Raw genomic sequence first — 19,579 nt, forward strand, 5'->3', positions numbered from 1 at the left:
TGATGAGGACCTCCGTGAGCTGGCGGTAGCAAGAACGGAGCGGAAAAGACAGACGGGGAGAACGACGCCCCGTGGGGTGAGTGACCGGACGTCCCCCGCAGATCGGCGATCCGACCGACGGAGTCCCGCCATCCCAGGACCTGGCGGAGATGGGAGAGAGACGCCTACACCCCTGCGGATGGGTAAGCCAAAAAGCCCTATCTCTTACCTGGTCACAACAGACGGCGAAGCGCTGGAAGGGCCGCGCCAGGCCCAACGCGCACGTGGAGGGACGGCATCACTTCCGGTGGCGACGGCGGAGCAACCGGATGTCGTGGGAGAAGAGATCCCGCATGGGGGTCCAACGCGAGATGGCGACGCTTCCGGTTCCGGGGAGGACGTCACTTCCGGTGGCGACGGCGGAACCCAGGAAGGGGAAGCAGCGACGCTTCGGCGATTGGGGGAAGGCCCCCGACCGCTCGTATTGCCCAGAAAATGGAGAGACGGTGTCAGGACTGAGGAGGGTGAGACATCCTCCTTAGACCAGTCTACGGACAGCCAGGAGCGGGTCGTAACCCCGTGGGGTCCCGTCCCATGCCCCTATACCCAACCCCATGCCCTAGCTAATGCCCCTACCCCTATCACACGGTCACCGGGTTCACCGCCCAGCTTGGAACTTGTGGACATACCTTTGGGGGGGGAGGAAAAACGGACTGGGGAGAGGCAGCTCAGTGGAGCTACGGAAGGTGATTCACGGGGAGGAGGGGAATTGAGGGTGGCGGATACAGCACCCCAACCGGCAGTAAAGGCTCCGGGGTCCTCGAGGTGGTTCAACTCGCGATCCACAAGGTCGTCAGGGGTATTTTCGTTTGATGACGACCGGGAACCAGGGCCTAATCCCTTTAAGGAGACCAGGTGGTGGGCTCCACTATTTGAGGGGTACTCCGCGTGGATGGACCGTACTCGGTTCCTCATCCGGCGGGAGGACGTGGTAGATTTCTGGTGGAAAGAGGGAGAGTTTACACCAGAGCAGAGGGACAGGGAATTACAGGATAGGTGGTTCCAGCTGGAGCGTAGAGACATAGCGCCCATGGGTCCCGACACACTGTCAGATCCAGTAGATCATGATGAGCCCCTATCATGGGTGTTACCTGGGAGGGCAGGTAATGCTGATCTGACCAGGGTCAGTAGGGCGGAGAGGGCTATAATAGTCAAATATAAAAAATCCCATGGGTTGGAGTATCCCTATGTTCCGGAGCCCCTGATGGATGAAATTGAGGACAATAGGGAAACGTGGCTCCAAGAAACTATAGAGCTGTATTTAGCCAATAGGGGGAGTGACATTGTAGGTAAGAAGGCGGAAGAAAGGATAGACACCCTGATGCGAGTGTGGAGCATAGGGAGAAATGTTCACAAACATAGGGTGACCTATGTGCCAGAGAGAGGATCACCTAGGCATTATTATGTTACGGTCCTGGATATGGGTAACCGGGAAGTGAGGAAACCTGACCCAGATCACTATTATTAAGGGGGTACTGAGACATTACGCGGGTTCGTGGCTGCTGGTCGGGGCGGGCTTGGCGGATGACTGTATTCATATGTACTGTATTATGAGGAAATTTGTGTGATGTTAATTATGTTTTCCGTTACAGTGTTTCCTGGAAAGAGGTATACAAATTTAGGTCCCAGCGTGGACGATGGGATTCACCAGGGGGAGAATGTAGCGGTCATGTAAAATGCCTACAGTCATCTCTCCTGTTGGCAGTAAGGCCTGGTAAGTGTGGGCATGCCAGCAGTAATTATGGAGGTTTCCCCTCACACCCTGGTGGGGTGCTCTGTGTATGGCTGGGACTGGTCACATGCTCTGACTCCATGGTTAGTGATGTCAGAGATGTGTCAGCCTCAGAAGCTTACATAAGGCACAGCACTGTGTTCTAAAGTTAGTTCAAGTCTGGGAGGAGTTCTAGTTGCTGGTTAGTTCTGAGTTCTGTGAGTGTTGCTGGAAAGCTCTTGTCAGAGCTGAGGAAGGAGTTAAAGTTCTATCAGAGTGTCAGTTATGTTATAGTAACTCCATGGGAGGCTGTGTCCAGGGACCTGGCACAGGACAGTGATTCCTGCGGGAATAGTGAATCCCTGATCTGGGTGACATACCTAACTAAAGGGAGCACTGGCGAGATGAGCGGCTGAAGATACTCCTTGTGGAGGGCAGTTGCCCTGCCGTGTCAATAAAGATGAGTTCAGCCAGAAACCCTCTCGTGTATCTATCAAGAATGAGTGTACAGAGAGGAGCACCACGGAGGAGTTCCTCGCCAGGATCATCCCCTTGCGGACGCAGGGACCCTGGTGAGGTGGAGGCGCTGCACTGGAACTAGGTGAGTCTCAGCACACTACCTCAGCTGCCTGTCTGACGGGTTCTCCCCACACACCACCATGCGGGAGACTCAGGAGTCCTGTAGCCAGCAGGTGCACCATATGACATATTCACACTGTAATGGGGTCCGGTTAGACCACAGGGGCCAATGTGAGATTGGGTGGGTCAGGCCGGGCCAGAAAAACCGTTACACATACATAATGATAGATACAGAACATATGACCGCTGGAACACATACTGTATATACAGTACATTGAAAGACAGAGCAAAGCAACCAGAGCAAATAGTTAAACTAACAATATTGCTGCAGAACCTACCCAAATTTTCACTAATCTACAGTACTGGTCAATTTCTTCAAATAGGACCTTGCATGCCCCCTTGAAGTCAGGACCCACCAAGGGTTTCCCCGAGCTTATACTACGCTAGTCCAAGTGAGTATACATACTGTAAAGACCTCCCATGTGTTCCATTAAACAGTATGGCAATTTATGACAAATCCTTATGTAGTTAAAGAGACTATTGTAAGTCCAAAGGTGGCAGAGAAGGGCTTACTTGCAACTATTTCCACTAGTTCTGCTAGAGAAGACAAGTAATGATTACTCAACATTGAGATTATTATTATTTGAAAGCCCTTGTGGCTGTCTCTAATGTGTTTTTTTTATTGTTACCGTGTTCTTATTATTTTCACCGGAAGGTCTTGACATTAGAATTACATCTTGGAATAGCTGGATCATAAAGAGAATCAGACTGTGTTTTCATCTCTTATATTGTGGCCTATATAATAGCTTTTAACCTTTCCTCTCATTCTAAATGGAGACAAGTACAAACAATTGAAATACATGGAGAGGAATAAAAAAAATTGATCGGTTTTCCCCTTTCAGTACCAGAGCTGTTGCAGTTTGTTTAAAATCTCTTTATCACCAGATGTTTCAGCAAACCATGGGAAGACTACTGTAGGTGGGCAAAGTCAGTATCCATCATTATTACCTATGCTTCCATTTGTAGACCTAAGAAGAACACGATTGTAAGAGCAACATTGCAAATACCAATATTGTAAATACCAGGTGACCATTAAGGCTAGCAAATGGTTAATACAATAGTGTTGGGATTTTTAATTTTTTTTACTAGTCCAGCTTTTTTATTTATTTTTCAATACTGTGAAGGCAAACTAGAATGCTGAAGTAGAAAATCCTATAAATTAACCTCTAAACTAAGTGCGCTCAATAAACTAAAAGTGATATGTAATTAAAAAAAATATGCTAATATAAGTGTAAAGCATTAGTACTTGGATCTGAACATCACACTCTAGAACTAAAACGTGCATGAATAGCAAGAAATGTAAAATAATTAGGTGTAAACCACAAAACGTCCAAAGGGTTCCAATGAAGGTGCTGCATTTTTAGGAAGGCTCAGCTCAGCTGGACCTCCGTGTTGGTGGAAAAGAATCTAAAAAAACAAAAAAAAAAAAAAAAAAAAAAAAGGGTAACCACCATAGTGTATTATTTAATGTAAAAAAGTTAAAAACAGCATAAAAAAACTTGAGGCAACACACACAAACAGCCATCAAAATTGTGCAGTGCGAGTTGTAATAACTCAAATATGTGATCAGTAGCCGATTTCCCATAAGGCCCGATAGGCCCGGGCGTCAACATTTTTGGACGGCATACATCGGTGCTTGCCACCCTCACATGCACTATTGGCACTTACCAAACCTTGTGCGCATGTGTGATCGGCGCTTGCCACCCTTCGTGCACATACATGATTTGCACTTATTACCCCTCGTGCGCATGCGCGATTAGCGCTTGCGCTGCGGCAACATGACGTCACAAGGCGTCACATTGCCATGGCAATGTGATGGCATGCATCAAATGAATTTGGAGGAGGAGGGTGACACCAAGTAAGTGCCAAAGGGCACTGTATGTGCTGTCCTCTGGGGAAGCTTCTCACCAAGACTGTCACAGTTCAAAGCGGTCAGCTGGACATGTAAACCAGTTACCTCGTTACTTGTCCAGCTGATTGCTCTGAACTCTGTGAAGGGACCCCCTCTGAAACTGTCTGCATTTCGAACTAAGTGGAATTAGTTTGTTCTTGTAGTCTTGTGAGAGAGGATTACCAGACTAGAGACGTTGAGACGATCATTATTACACCAAGAAGCTTGATTGCAGGCAACGTCAGCTGCCAGAATCTACACAGGATTCAGCAGACGTGACGGTCTTGGGGAGAAGCTTCCCCAGAGATGACAGCATCGATTTGAGTTATTACAACTCGCAATGCACAATTTTGATGGCTGTGAGTGTGTTACCTCAAGTTTTTTATGCTGGTTTAAACTTTGTTTACATTAAATAATACACTATGGTGGTTGCACATATTTTTTTTTTAGAATGCTGAAGTTAGATGCTTTGCCACAATAAAAAAACAAATATTTTCTCAGAAAAAAAAAAAAAACTTTGAAGTATATGTAACGGGTATTCCACCCCACCCAATCGCATATATAGTGTGGGTGAGAAGAACATGCGGTGTTACCGGTGTGGTGCGTATACCTGCAGGCTCACAGGAGGTCTGAGCCTCCGCTAGTGAGAGCCTGGGGTGAATCCTCGGGAACGTATCTTCTTTCAGCGCCTCCACCTATGTAGGATTCTAGGGAAATGTAGAATGACCCTACATAGGAACCCAATCAGAAACCACACACACAGTGATTATATAACTAACGACTTTACTTACAAAGAATAATAACCTGTGTCTCTCTCACGAGGAGACACTAACAGTGATGTCTCGCAGGACGATTCCCCGACACCAGGTGATCCCACCCAGTGTCCCAAGAACCCCACCCAATGTCCCGTACTCCTACAGAGATAGTCAATGGGTGACTGCGCAGTCACTAAAAACCTCTAGGCCTGTTGGTGCACATGTGTTGGTATAATACCTGCCGAGCACTCCGGTGCTCGGGTCAGCAACAATCTTCTCAAAGGATCAGTCGGGCGATGCCTCCTTCTGATCCTTCAACCGCACTCCTTGTACGTGGGCCGCTAGAGCGGTCCCACTCCGGAACAGTCTCTGTGGACCACAACGTGTGTCCAACCGCTTCACAGGAACAGCAATACTTCTCTGTGTCCCTACCTATATAAGGGGCACGTGCTGCACTATAGGCCGTCCCTATAATACAGCAACCTATGGTGGCTTGGGATAATCCTATGGGCCTCAAGGATTAGGACCTGTCCCACTCCCCTAACTACCCACGTCCCTAAGCCTCTCTAACGCTAACAGCCAACGTGCTGCGCAACAAGGTGCCTGCCTGTCAGACCTCACTGCCCGCTGTGACTCTGACAAGGCAGCACTCCAAACTAGGGGCCGCGTCCCTATCTAGGACCTCCCTAAGCAATTACCCACCCAACTAGTGGGGAGTTGGGGCCTACCTGGGGTGTAGGTACCTATATGGGGCAGAAGCTGCACTCGCTCCCCGCACCCTTCCTTCCCTACAGCTCCCTGACTCCAACTCTCTTAACTGCGGACTTCCAACTACTGGAGTGACAGGGTCCCTTACTCTAAGGCAGTCCCTGGCAATACTCCTATCATAGGGTAACTCAGAGCTATCTTGGACCAAGGGGGTGCTGGCCTAATACAGGGGAGTCCCTCTCTCCTGCACCCTACCTCCTTCCCTTGTCTGCTCCTTCCTCTGACTTTGCTCTGACTGACTACGCAGCTCTCTGCCCGCGAAATGTATCCAATCTATCCAGGGCAGTCCTGCAGCCCTATTGGCTCCTATGAGGCACCTGGTGCCTCCCTCGCTAAGCACAATGGGAATTGTAGTCCCGGGGCACTTACAATAACATTGGGGCCGCGTGCGCGCCTTCCCTCTGCCTACACTAAGCCCTAATGGTCGCCACAACCTCTCACTAGCTATCCCTACTCTCGCGCGACTCTCCTGCGCCTTCCCTGCCCTCACGCAACTGTTCCCTGCCTCTCGCAGCCTCCCTGCGCATGCGCGAGCTATCTGGGCCGCCTGGGACCTACTGCGCATGCGCGAACCGGCGCAACATGGCGGCGCCCTTACAACCCGGCTCCGAGAGCGCCGGGAGCCCTGTAAAGCGCGTGCGGCCTTGGCAACCGGCCGCACGCGTCCCTGGCAACTCCCGAGCCGGGGCCTGACCGCCCTCACCCCTGAGATCGCCGCGCGGTGCCGCCATTTGACTCGGCTGCACCCGCGATCGTCAGTAAGGTGAGGGGGGTGCTGACAGGCTGGGGAGACCTGGCTACATATATAAGATACAGGGTAGAAATATATTTTGCCAAAAATCTATTAAAAGTTGCCATTGGGCTTAATTGTGTACCTCGACATCCTCTGTAGAATACCCTGAAAAGGCTTATGGTCTTAACATACTGCCCCTGACGTTGGAAATTATCCAGATTTTTTTTTACAGCTGATTCTGAATTCTTAATGTTGCTTTTACCCTGGAATATTATCTCACTTTTTCAGCAATGCTGAATTTTGGGGTAATCTTGCCTACTGTACATTTGCTGCTACTCCTTGCCTTAATTACTGAAATAATTTCTATGCATGCTTTGCCCAGAGGGCTCTTTTTGAGAGTTTGATATTCAATTTATTTTAATCTGTTCTTTTACATCAAGATATGTTCTGCCCTGCCATCTAGCCCTCTATCTTCCAACACTATCATTACTAGCCTGGGCTCACATTCTTATTTAGATTATCTCTTTGTTCACCTGTTTAAGCTTCTTATGTTATCCAAATAATATGCATACAATTAAAAAAGCGACTTTTAAAGTGCACAATTTTGTGCTTTTAAACTCTGAATAACACAGCTTGTTTCAATTTTATATATTGACCTGTACTGTATACGTTATCTACTATTGGTGTAATATCTGCTACATTTAGCAACACCTAGCATAACCTGCCTTGTTTCCACTGTTTGTATAGACCGGCATCGTAATAATGTATGACACAGATGTACCATCTGCAAAGCTTGTCAATAAAAATGATTTTTTTTTTAAATAGATTTTGCTTTGGATTTTTAATCTGGATCTCGTTATCCTCCGTGGAAAACAGGGTTTAACATAAAATGCCTTGATGAACAAGTGCTAGACATAAATAATTGTCTGCTATTATGCACTGGGGGTTTGCTTGATTACAATCTGGATGCCGGAGGGATTGTTTTTAATCCTTTACTTTCCTTTTTTTACATGCAGTTCTCTTTTTAATTACATTTGCCTGTCCATAAGACTTGTTTATTTGGTCTTTGAGTATTCAGCAGATAACTGTCTTCTCTAATCATTTCACCTTTTATTTTTTTTATAATTGCATTAATGGGATAAACATGATTTTATTTACACTACTGTATTTGTTAATATAAAAGTATTTCAGAGTGCAGTTAAATGAACTATTAAATATTTATAACTAATACTCTTAAGTGATGATAAATACACATATTATATTTCAAAGTTCTAGTAGCCTCCCACTGTATCTATTGCTTAGGTACTGTACCTTTTTTGAATGTCAAAAACTAACAGTATTAAAAACCTCTGTACCTATTGCACATATTTCTGGCTGTGTGTCAGAGTTGATGAGTGCTTCACTGCCTTTGGTTGAAACTCTGACTCTTCAGCTAATTACAGCAGATTGAATATCGATGACTGAGATAAATGATCATCTTTAAACTAATCTTTGAAGTGTATATTACGATTTGACTGAAGGAGTGACTCAGTGAGTAAAGAGTAAGCCACTGGCTCTGAAAGCAATGACACCATTTGGAGCAGGGGAGCCTGGTTCAAATCCCAGTGTCAGCTCCTTGTGACCTTGGGCAAGTCACTTTATTTCCCTGTGCCTTAGGCACCAACAATATATTGTAAGCTCTACGGGGCAGAGACTCATACTGTACCTGCAAAAATTCTATGTACAGTGCTGCATACACTGTCAGCACAAGTGAATAGTGTTTTAGTTCCTTACAAGCAGCAATCCCCATTTTCTTGGAGTCAATCCGCTGTTCCCCAACCTCCCACTACCCTTCAAATCAACTAGTTATTTGTAGTTTATTGCACACAGGGTCAAAATGACACAATTTGCACATGTATGTATATCTTTATTTGTATAACGCCATCCATGTATATAGCACCTGACAGCAGTAATACACATGACAAAATAATATGAGATGGGAATACGTGCTACAGACATTAAAGTCTGTATAAGAGTACCTGCCCCGAAGAGCTTATCGTCTAAAGGGAAAATATTCTAGTAGCTGTGAGTTTGTTCTTGTAAAACCGCAAGGTTAGTCATGTTTTAAGTAGCAGATTAAAACTAGCGAAAAATCATTATTCTATATTACAAATTGCATCATTTAAACCGCGTCTATAAAAATTGAGACGCCACATGGTTTATCAACCAATCTGCCTAGATTGCTTTGAAGCGGAATGACAGGAAGGTGGTGCTTACTCCACCCAAAGCCTGAAATATGAAAGAGACTTAGGGGCCTATTCTATAAACTTTGATAACTAACTCATCAAGGTTTTTGAGCAGTTCCCGAACGATTTGGCAAGTTTTCTATTCAGAAAGCTCCGATGACCTGCCAAACTAGTTTCGGAAGTGCTCTTTCCCAAGCAGTAAAGCCGCGGCCCAAACACACCAAGCAGGAGCTCGAAAAGAGCTCCAACTTGCATTTTTTCTAAAATCACCTTATTCTAGTAGCTACGAGAATCTCGTCGAGGCTCTCAGCTAGCAGGCAACTCGCAAATTTCATCTCGTCACCCAAAGTGTGGCGAGATGGAATTTGCGAGTAGGACATAGAAAAATAATGTATTTGTATTGCATCGGATTGAAGCCGGGAGTGTCCGGAGATGATACACATTAATAATAGCTCCAAAGACCCCGGCCTCTATCCAATGCAATAAAAATACATTTACAGGCAGCTTCATTACCTTAGTGGCTAACCGCTAAGGCAATGAATAGGTTAAATACTATTTCCCATTTATTGGGGGTAGCGGTGGTGGGTGAAGGTGGTATTTCGCCCATGGTTGGTTTAGGCCTTGCGGGAGGGTGCGGGAGGAGTTAACCCCTTCATTACCTTAGCGGTTACTACCGCTAAGGTAATGAAGGGGTTAACCCTTGCCACTACCCACCCAGTAGACATAAACATCCCCACACCAACACATAGAGTATAGTAATGGGCAAAATTACTATTATCCAGATCTGGATAATAGCTAATTTGCCCATTAAAAATAAAACATTATCCAGCCAGCATAATGTAAATAAAAATTCTACTTACCTATGCCAGGATGAAGGCCATCCTCATCACTGTCCTCCGCTTCCATGTCCTCCGTGAGCACAATCAAAAAATAAACTAATGGCCACTAACTGCTTAATCACCTTAGCGGTTAGTAACCGCTATAGTAATTAAGGGGTAAGCTCCCCTCCTCCGCTACCCACCCGGGACACCGAACCACCCTTCCTGGGGCAACTACCCTCTACCCATCGATTTACACAGTGCTACACCATGCCCACATAATATGGGGATGATTTGCCACTATGGCAGTAAATGGGCAACCTAAAAAAAAAAACAAGCACCAAAAAGACACAACAATTATATCTAACCAAGCACCAAAAATACACAATGAAATCAATCCAAGCAGCAAAAATACATAACAATTAAATCAAACCAAGCACCAAAAATACAAAATGAAATCAAACCAAGGACCAAAAACACAAAATTAAATAGAGCCAAGCACCAAAACTACACAACAATTAAATAAACCAAGCACCAAAACTACACAACAATTAAATAAAAACAAGCCCTAAAAATACATAACAATTACATTTAAAAAGCCCTAAAAATACAAAACAATTAAATAAAAACAAGAACCAAAAATTCAAAACATAACTAATAAAAACAAGCATTTGCCAAAAAATAGATTGCCTGCCACTGTATTTATCCAAAGATCTAAAAGGGCATAGACAGTTTATGGGCAACCTAAAAAAAACAAAATACACAATTAAATGAAATACCATCAATGTTTTTCTTACCATTGATGTCTTCACCCTCGTCCTACGTGAGCACCAACTCTTGACCCTCGACGCAATGATCCTCAATATCCGATGCAAAGAAGTCCATGATCAAATCTTGATCTAAGAGACGCCTAACCGGTGAGTTCTTCTTTCTTCATTCTTCTCTTCTGTCTTCTTTACTTGTAATCCAATAGGCGGATGTTGTCTCGTCGACTTCTTAAGCTCAAATAAGACGGGACAGGCTTTATACAAGGCCTCTGATGTCACATTTCAGTGTCAATTGGTATAGGATGTTAAAGGATGTGACGTCATCTTAAAGAGACGTACATCACATCCTTTAAAAAATGGCTGCCATCACATTGTTTAAATTACAATGTGACAGCTTCCATCATCTTAAAAGGATTATGTCACATGCTTTTTTTTTTAAATGGCTGCCATCAAATGGTACTTCAACTAATTGGATTGTGAGATATACAACGTGGTACACCCCAAATCTGACCGGTTGAAGTACCATGTGATGGCAGCCATTTTTTTTTAAAGGATGTTACATCATCCCTTTTAAAGTGATGTTACATACTTTTAAAAAATGGAAGGTGTCACATGGTACTTCAACCAATTGGATTGGGGGTGTATCATGTGATGCCTCACAGGCATATCTCACAATCCGATTAGTTATAGTACCATGTGATGGCACGCAGAAAGTACTAATGCGCTCCCTCTATAAAATGGTGAACATCAATAAAAACGGGTGTGATACTACCGTAATAGAGGACTCCTACATGCACCCATATAATGGTACACTACTGCAGAGTCCAATTTCTGCTGCTCAACCCCAAGGATCTTTTCGGGATCCCCAAGAGGATATAAGAAATGAAGAAAAAAATAAGGGGAGCGCAGGTACATTACCACAAACAGCGCTCCACCCACCAACACATACAGTACAGTATTGGGCAAAATTACTATTATCCAGATATCCAGGATGTGACATAATCTACCAGTGAGGTACGTCACATCCTTAAAACCACATGGCTCAAATCACGTGGTATTACAGTCAATGGGATTGAATACAATCCCATTGGTTCCTGTACCATATAATATATTCCATGAGTAAAAAGGATGTGACATCATCGCTTAACCGCTAAGGTAATGAAGGGGTTAACCACCTGCAAACCCCCCCCCCTTCCCTACGCATGTCCGAAACACCCCCCAAGGGACAAATACCCCCTTCACCCTCCCCTGCTACCCACAATAAACCGGGCACTGTTAGTTAACCCTTCATTGCCTTAGCGGTTCATGCCTTCATAAACATCTTCTCTTATAATAGGTTTTTGGTCCGGTTCAACTACCTCCTCTTCTAATTGCTTGATCCTTAGGAAAAAGGGAATAACCCTCTAAATTAACTACCCAGTTTCATGCCACCATGTTTCAGTAATGCCTACGATATCCCTTGCAGCTATTAATTCAAGCTCCCCCAATCAGGGCCGTGGGAACCATATGACGAAAATGTAATGTCATAGGCCTATAAAAGCCTATATCATCTCATTTTTAAGCCAGTCGCCGAGGAGGAAGGACCTCCCCTCCCAAGAAGAGGACCAGGGTGTGGCGCAAGAAGGTAAGAAGACCTCGGAAGAAGAAAGAAGAAGACAGATGAAGACCCCTGTGACGGTATGGATTACAAATAGAAGAAAGAAGACAAACACTTGGATTGTTATGTTTTTTTATTTTATGGTTACGTGGTTCCTGTGTGTGGATTGGTTCGAGTGCATGTGGTTCCCCGGGAGTTGCCGAGTGGGTCATCTAATGGTAAGTAAACAAAAGAAATGTATTTTATTTTACTTTTACAGATTTTTATTTTTTATGTCAGCGATTTGTTTGGGATGTCCATTTAATGCCCCTATGGATATAAATACATACATACAGAAATAATAAAAGCTTGTTTTGTATGTTTATTTTTAATTTTATTTAAAACAAATTATGCTCATTTATTGCCCCTGTATGTATGTATATATGTCTAGATGGACATACATACAGGGATAATAAAAGCTTGTTTTGCAAATGTTAGTTTGGCTTGTTTTGATGGCTTTTAAATGTAATGTGATGCTTGTTGTACAAATGTGGGTGTAATGTAAATTTTATTTAAGTCGAGGTAATTTTTTAGGGTGGTTGCAATAGTTTATTTAAGTGGCTTATTTTTGGAAGTTTGATTTTGTTTGATGGTGGTTACTTTGAAATAGAATATTTTTCAGAATGGTTTATATTTAGGATTTGAATAGTGAATAGTGTAATTGATTTTGATTGGATTGTAATTGATTTTAGATTGGATTAATTTATTGATGGTAATTTATTTCTGTTTATTTGCTTTGTTTTTAGTTTAAGATTGTTTGGAATAGATCCTAGCAAATAGACTAAACCCAATTTTACCCAGATTAATAAACCTGGACCAAGTGGGGTTTGTCTCGGGGCATCAAGCCTCGGACAATATTCGTAAGATAATTGACATAATTGATCATGTGCACCTCACAGGCACCAAGGCAATGCAACTGAGTTTAGATGCTGAGAAGGCATTTGATAGAATTGATTGGCTATTTCTCGATAATACTATGAAGAAATTTGGCTTTAAAGATTCTTATCTAGAAGGTGTGCGGGCGCTCTACCAAAACCCGTCGGCCCTTGTTAGACTACATGGAGGGAACACTGAAAGATTCCAAATCAAAAACGGAACGAGACAGGGCTGCCCCTTATCCCCCCTCCTCTTTGCTCTCACTATTGAACCTCTAGCGTCCAAAATACGAAATAACATAAATATCCAAGGCATAGAAATTGGAAAAACAAATCACAAAATTTCCCTATTTGCCGACGATATTATCCTGACCCTATCCCCAAACTTCCCTTCTAACCTTCAAATGGAACTAGGAGATTTTGGCAAAATATCTGGATATAAAATAAATAAATAGCGATAAATCTGAAGCCCTCAATCTAAGCCTCTCGGAACCAGAAGTGAAACTGCTCAAACTGAATTTCAGTTATAGATGGAGTTCTTCGTACATCAAATATTTGGGAGTAAATGTATCAAAGAACTACCAATCTTTATATCAACACAATTACCCATCCCTGTTTGAAAAAAAATAAAAAAGACCTGGATAAATGGGAAGGTTACCAGATTTCTTGGATTGGAAGAATGATCTCGATTAAAATGAATATACTCCCTAGATTATGTTTACACGGGCAAAACAAGGTGTTTTAACCCCTCAGGTGCTCAGAAGATTAATCACGGGTGCTGCTGTATGTAACCTCCATAACATAGTCAATAAATATTGATTACTCACTTCACGTGGCTATACATTAGAGCTCCCAGTATGCACACATAATCTTTCCCAGCAGCTGGCTCCAGATGGGCTCTATTAGCACTGAGATGGAAAGACTCACGGTTTGTATGAAGTGGGCAGTATGGTAGCAGGACGTCCCATATCGCTCGTTAGATCCGTCGCCCTCTTGGAAATGATCCCTGTGCCGGTAATCAGTTGTAGAATCAGCGTGTAGATCCGTGGCTTCTGTGATGATCGCGTTGATCTTCCTGCCGCCAACCCTCCTGCAACTGAGTGACAACTTGCTGACAAGTCCTCTGACGCGTTTCAGCACACAGTGCCTTTCAAAGGCACTGTGTGCTGAAACGCGTCAGAGGACTTGTCAGCACGCTGTTTCATTAAAGTCCATTTTTTAGCTAGCACCATCAGCCTCTCGTTCTTCATTGCTATGCTGCTACTTGGCTCCCCCCTTCCCCACTGGGTGGATTTCTCTACTCCCTAGATTACTTTATTTCTTTTAAACACTTCCAGTCCACGTTCCTGGTTCTGAACTTAAAAACATCCAAAATAGACTATTTCATTTTATTTGGCGGGGCAAAAGACCCAGAGTCGCAAGAACGGTACTGATGGCATCAAGAGCAAGGGGGGGTATGGGTGTCCCAGATATTTCTAAATATTATCAGGCAGCCCAACTAAAACAAGCGGCCATGTGGAACGCTGACCCAGACCAGCGTTGCTGGCTCGAAATAGAATCGCAATATGCTAAAATGCCTTCTCTGCCAGCATGCCTTTGGAACTTGGATAGAGGAGATATGCACAAATTTAAGCTGGGAGCGATGAAACACACATGGGGAGTCTGGTTGAAAGCTAAGACTAGATTTGGACTTGCTTCCACCAGCTCGCAACTCACGCCAATCTTTAATAATCCTAAATTTCCTCCCGGATGTGCGACTAAATTATACGATCAATTTAAATTGAAGGGGATCAAGACGATCGGAGACATTCTGAGCCTAGGGAAAATCTTGAGCTACCAAGATTTACGTGCTAAATATGATATACCACATTTGGAAACATTCAAATACCTCCAAATTAGACATTTCCCCCAAACAATATCCCCAAATCCAGAATTTCCCTCTCTCACTAAGTTCAAGAGACTGTGCAAAGATAGCTTTCACCAAAAAGGACTAATATCAAAAATCTACACTGAATTGGAGACATCAGCGGACCCTCCAACTCATGACTATATGCTGAAATGGGCCGCAGACCTGAATATAAATATCAACAGAGAGGATTGGGATGATATTTGGGAAGCAGCCTCAGGAAATTCCATTTGCACCACAACCAAAGAAAATATTGATAAAATACTGTTTTACTGGTATCTCACTCCAGTGAGACTAAAGAAAATCTATCCTCTGATCTCTGTTGGAGAGGCTGTGGACAGAAGGGGGACATGGCCCACATCTGGTGGTCATGTCCAGAAATTAAGAAATATTGGGACATGGTTCAAATTTTATTAAAAGAGGTTACCAACCTTGAATTACCTATTGATCCACTGACCTTCCTACTGGCTAGGCCAATGAAAGAAATTGACCGCCCAGTAAGGAAATTAATCTCCTTTATTCTCACAGCGGCGAGGTGTGAGGTAGCGGCCTCCTGGAAGAAAGTAGCTCCCCCCTCCAAAAGGAATGCTAAAAAATAAATAAACGAGGTGATGCTTATGGAAAAACTAACTGCGCTCCTTAAGCAAAACACAACAGCTTTCCATAGAATCTGGGAACCATAGATAACTTTATAGAACGAGTCTAATTCGCCAAGGTATAGCCCAGAAGATAGAACGCCGGGAAAAGGAAGCCTGTGACAATCAGTGCTTAGAAAGAGTCCGCCCAATGTGGACACTTGGTGACCAGGGTAGACACCACCCCAACCCCCAACCCCCTCCTTCTCCCCCATCTTCCTATTTCCCTGGCCTTTCCTTTTATGGAAGGCCACCGCCTTTTGGCAACAGGTTTTGCCACTCTTCTCCCCCCCAAAAAATACAAAAATGTTTCTGTATTAGGCCGTGTATATTGACCCCTGTATGTATATTTTATATCTGCCTAATAAAAATATTTGAAAAAAAAAAAAAAGGATTGTTTGGAATAGTTTATTTGATTTGGAGCATTGCTTGGCATATTGTACATGATGCACAAATTATTTGCAGCATGTACACATTGTAAAAATGCAATGTTTTTATTGCCATTTGATAGTTATTGATTTGGATAGGTGCTGTGTTTTCTTTGGAGATGAGAATGTTTTTATTTTGCAATGTGCTATTTTTTTTTTCATTTGGCTGTGATGTGTTTTCATTTGGAGATGTGAGATTTGTATTTGTGCATGTATATCCTTAACCATTTCTTTGTATATTGGTTAAGCATGCATATATATTATATACGCATATAAATTATATATATATATATATATATATATATATATATATATATATATATATATATATATATATATTTATATATATATATATATATATATATATATATATATATATACCCACATTGTGCATCACTCCCCTTATGCACACCACATTATGACATATCTGAGATATATCGATGATGTGTTCATGGTGTGGGGGGGGGGGGCTCTGAGGATGAGCTCCTTCAGTTCGTGGAATACCTCAACAACATACTTTCGAACATTAGGTTTACAGTTAAATACAACACCAGTGATATTGTTTTCCTTGACACAGTAGTGTACAAGGGTCCTACATCTTTGCTTATGAGGATACATCACAAATCTACATACCGTAATACTCTACTGCTGGTGAGTAGCCATCATCCTGGTGCCCTCAAAAGGGGACTGCCTTATTCCCAGTTCCTCCGGGTGCAACGAATTACAAGCAATGAGGAGGAATGCAAGAACGCGCTGCAAGCGATGTCATTAAGGTTTCTGAATAGGGGCTATGATGCCAAAGAAGTGGAAGAAGCGCTGTTAAGAGCTACGGGCACCCCCCGTGATCAACTACTGAAACCAGTGGCCAGGACGGATGCATTGGACCGTTTTAACATCAATACCACGTTCAGCACTACCTCTGGTGTCATCAGGAGCAGTATCTTGAAGCATTGGCACGTTTTGGCAGTGGATAAAAGAATAGGCAAAACCTTCAAGAAGCCACCTTTGTTCTGCTACAGAATGGGACAGAACATTGGAGACGCCCTTACCCAGGTGGACCCAGTATCCAAATATAGCAGCCCCAGCAATTGACTCTCTAGACCTTCTGGTGTACATAAGTGCCATGGCACCGCGGACCTGCAGGGACCACCTGAGGGCCCCAGACCCCGTGGGAACCACAAAGGACCCTCAGACACCTGTGGGGCTGACTCAGACACCCCCCGACACCTGCGGGCCCACCCATGGAGACCCCATTTGGTTCCCACAGTGACCACCTGAAGGCCCACGGAGCCTGGCGGGAACCACCCGGAGGCCCCCAGTCCATGGAGTACTGGTACACTGTGGGGCCTGCGGACACCCGTCAGGACCACCGGGGACTTCCGTGGGCCTGGGGTATTAACCCTGTTTGTCAAATAATGTCATGTTTTATGGGGGGGCACAGGGGGTGGGTGGGTTATGTATTGTTTATTAAATATAGTAATGTTTATTGTGGGGCTGTGTATTGTTTGTACCCGTGCTGGGTCTGAGGAAGGGACGCATTAGTCCTGAAACGTTACCTTTATTAGCTCTGATGCTGTGAATACTTTATTGAAGTTTTTTCAAACTCAAAACAAGTCTCCTGTGTGCTCCTTCTTTTCCTCTATTTTGTGCCTATTATCAGGTCCAGCTTTGAGACGCCGGGACCATTGGAAGGTAAGCACCAGAAGCAAAATAATATTTATATACTCTTTACAAACAGTGGTGTGCCATTTATACCTACTATTGCTTCTTTATTAATGTAGGGCGATCTGTGTCTTGGACCACAGGCCGCAGCCACCATGTGGCATCTCCCTGTATCCCTAACACTAATATTGCTAAGCAGGGCAGGGTCCCTATCTGAGGGGCAAGTACCTATCACAGAATCAAACTATGTGGGAGTCGGGGCCTAGCTAAGGGTTATCTGACTTATGCAGATGCCACTGACATCTGCACATATAACTTACTCCTTCCTTGTCCCAGCTCCAACTGCCACTCTCCTAACTGTCAGCTCAAATTTCAAGCACACCCAAAGTTCCAATCTCCCATCAGGAGATTCTAGCAGCCCTATTGGCTGTACTGTGTCATGTGTTGTGCAGCCCCTGGAGGTAAACCCAAGATGGGGGCCTGACACAGCCTGCAGCTACCAGGACTTACATGACAGGGGGGAGGAGGGGGGAGGGGGCAGAAGGGTAGCCAGAACTAGCCATGGCTACAGTCGTTTAATGAATCTGCCCCGTAGATGACTGTTCCTTTTGTAATCAAACAAATCTTTTAATAATCTGTCTTACTTTACCTTGAATATATCCGTTTGATAGTTTATGTCGTTTCTAATTCAAGCTAATGCTTCATATTTGGTGTCAGGCTCCAATAAAAAATATACCGTTTCAAAATCTCCTACCAATAAACAGAAATCGTTCGTTTTAAATAGTAAACTAAAGTCTAATTATGCTATATTTAGGCCAGAACCTGCCAACACAAGTGGCAAAAAAAAATGTGATTTGTCTTTCAAGAAAAAGCTGATTTCTCATCCTAAACCTCCAAGATCGGTTTTCCCATTAAATATTCTTTTGGTGTCAAGCAATGCTAAAGTAGTTATATTTCCTTCTTTTTCAGCATATCCAGATCACACAGTCAGTGTGGAGGTCTCTTAACTCTAAATTCTTTTTGGTGTGTTGATTTAAATAAAATGTGATTCACATTGCTTGCCGTTAACACCAGGGTCACATCACACCCCTTGAGGATATTTTGCTGAGAAGGGCAGTGTTGTTCCATCAATCTTTTCTTTCTTACAAAGCATGAACAAAAGTCTAGAGTTTAAAATGCTCTCCGGTCATGCATTAAAAAAAACTGCTCAAAATCAAAAGAATCCAAGAAGAAAAAGAACATGTGGCCTCAATTGTAGAAAAGCAATATAACACAAATGTGTATGTAGCCCTCTATGCCTATGGGAACTACGCGGGCTGCTGTACCCGTTGCTCACAGGAGGCCTCTATGCCTCCATCTCTGGGAGCCTGGGGTGAGCTCTTTCTCCTTGCGTGAAGCGCCTCCACCTATGAGGGATCAAAGCGTTGGCGGGATAACCCCTCGCAGGAACCAATACACAGTAATGAGTAATACACCACACAATGTATGTAACTAAAGTTTACTGTACACACATACTGGCACATATAACAGATAACAACTGTACCCACAGTATAAACCCAGTTCCCCCAAAGTACTGAGGGTGCTGTGCACCAATACCCCTAGTGTCCTGTCCCAGCAAGTCCCACCCAAATGTGAGGTAGCGCTACCCCCTGTGGATGTAGGTGCATGTTGGGTACCTGCGGTGCTGCTTGTCATGATGGGTTGGAGCAGGTCCCAAGTAGCGGGGCCTCCAACACAAACCCCTCTCTCCTAAAGGTCTTGATCCTCCTCATGAGGTGAGCTCCAGCCGGAGGGTCTCACCTGAATGTTCTGGGGTACTGCGTCTTGATCCCAGGTTGCAAAGCACCGTGTGGCCGTCTGGTAACCGGTGCAGAAATATAAGTAAGGGGAAGTGTCCCTATCTGGGGCCTTCCCTGCAGCACTCCTCTACTATGGCTTAGGGCCTAACTGGGGCCTAGGGGCAAGATCTAGGCCTAGGCCAGGAAGCACTACCTTCTTCTTTGCCTCCGACGTCCAGACTGGTGCGTGTGCACCCTGCATGCAGAGGGTATACTGTTTTCCCCATTGCTACAATCCTACTGGCTGGGCAGT

The 19,579-nt window shown here is 44.0% G+C and overlaps 1 long non-coding RNA gene across 1 annotated transcript in view; it reads right to left on the reverse strand.

Moving 5' to 3' along the window:
• Positions 1 to 17,819, reverse strand: part of LOC142498533 (uncharacterized) — a 148,055-nt gene extending 130,236 nt beyond the window's left edge. Inside the window, exon 1 of the long non-coding RNA XR_012802459.1 lies at positions 17,586 to 17,819. This is a non-coding gene — a long non-coding RNA (uncharacterized LOC142498533). The remainder of the gene's footprint in view (positions 1 to 17,585) is intronic.
• Between the last annotated feature and the right edge of the window lie 1,760 nt (positions 17,820 to 19,579).

Source organism: Ascaphus truei, chromosome 7, assembly GCF_040206685.1.
Source record: "Ascaphus truei isolate aAscTru1 chromosome 7, aAscTru1.hap1, whole genome shotgun sequence".
NCBI lineage: Eukaryota > Metazoa > Chordata > Amphibia > Anura > Ascaphidae > Ascaphus > Ascaphus truei.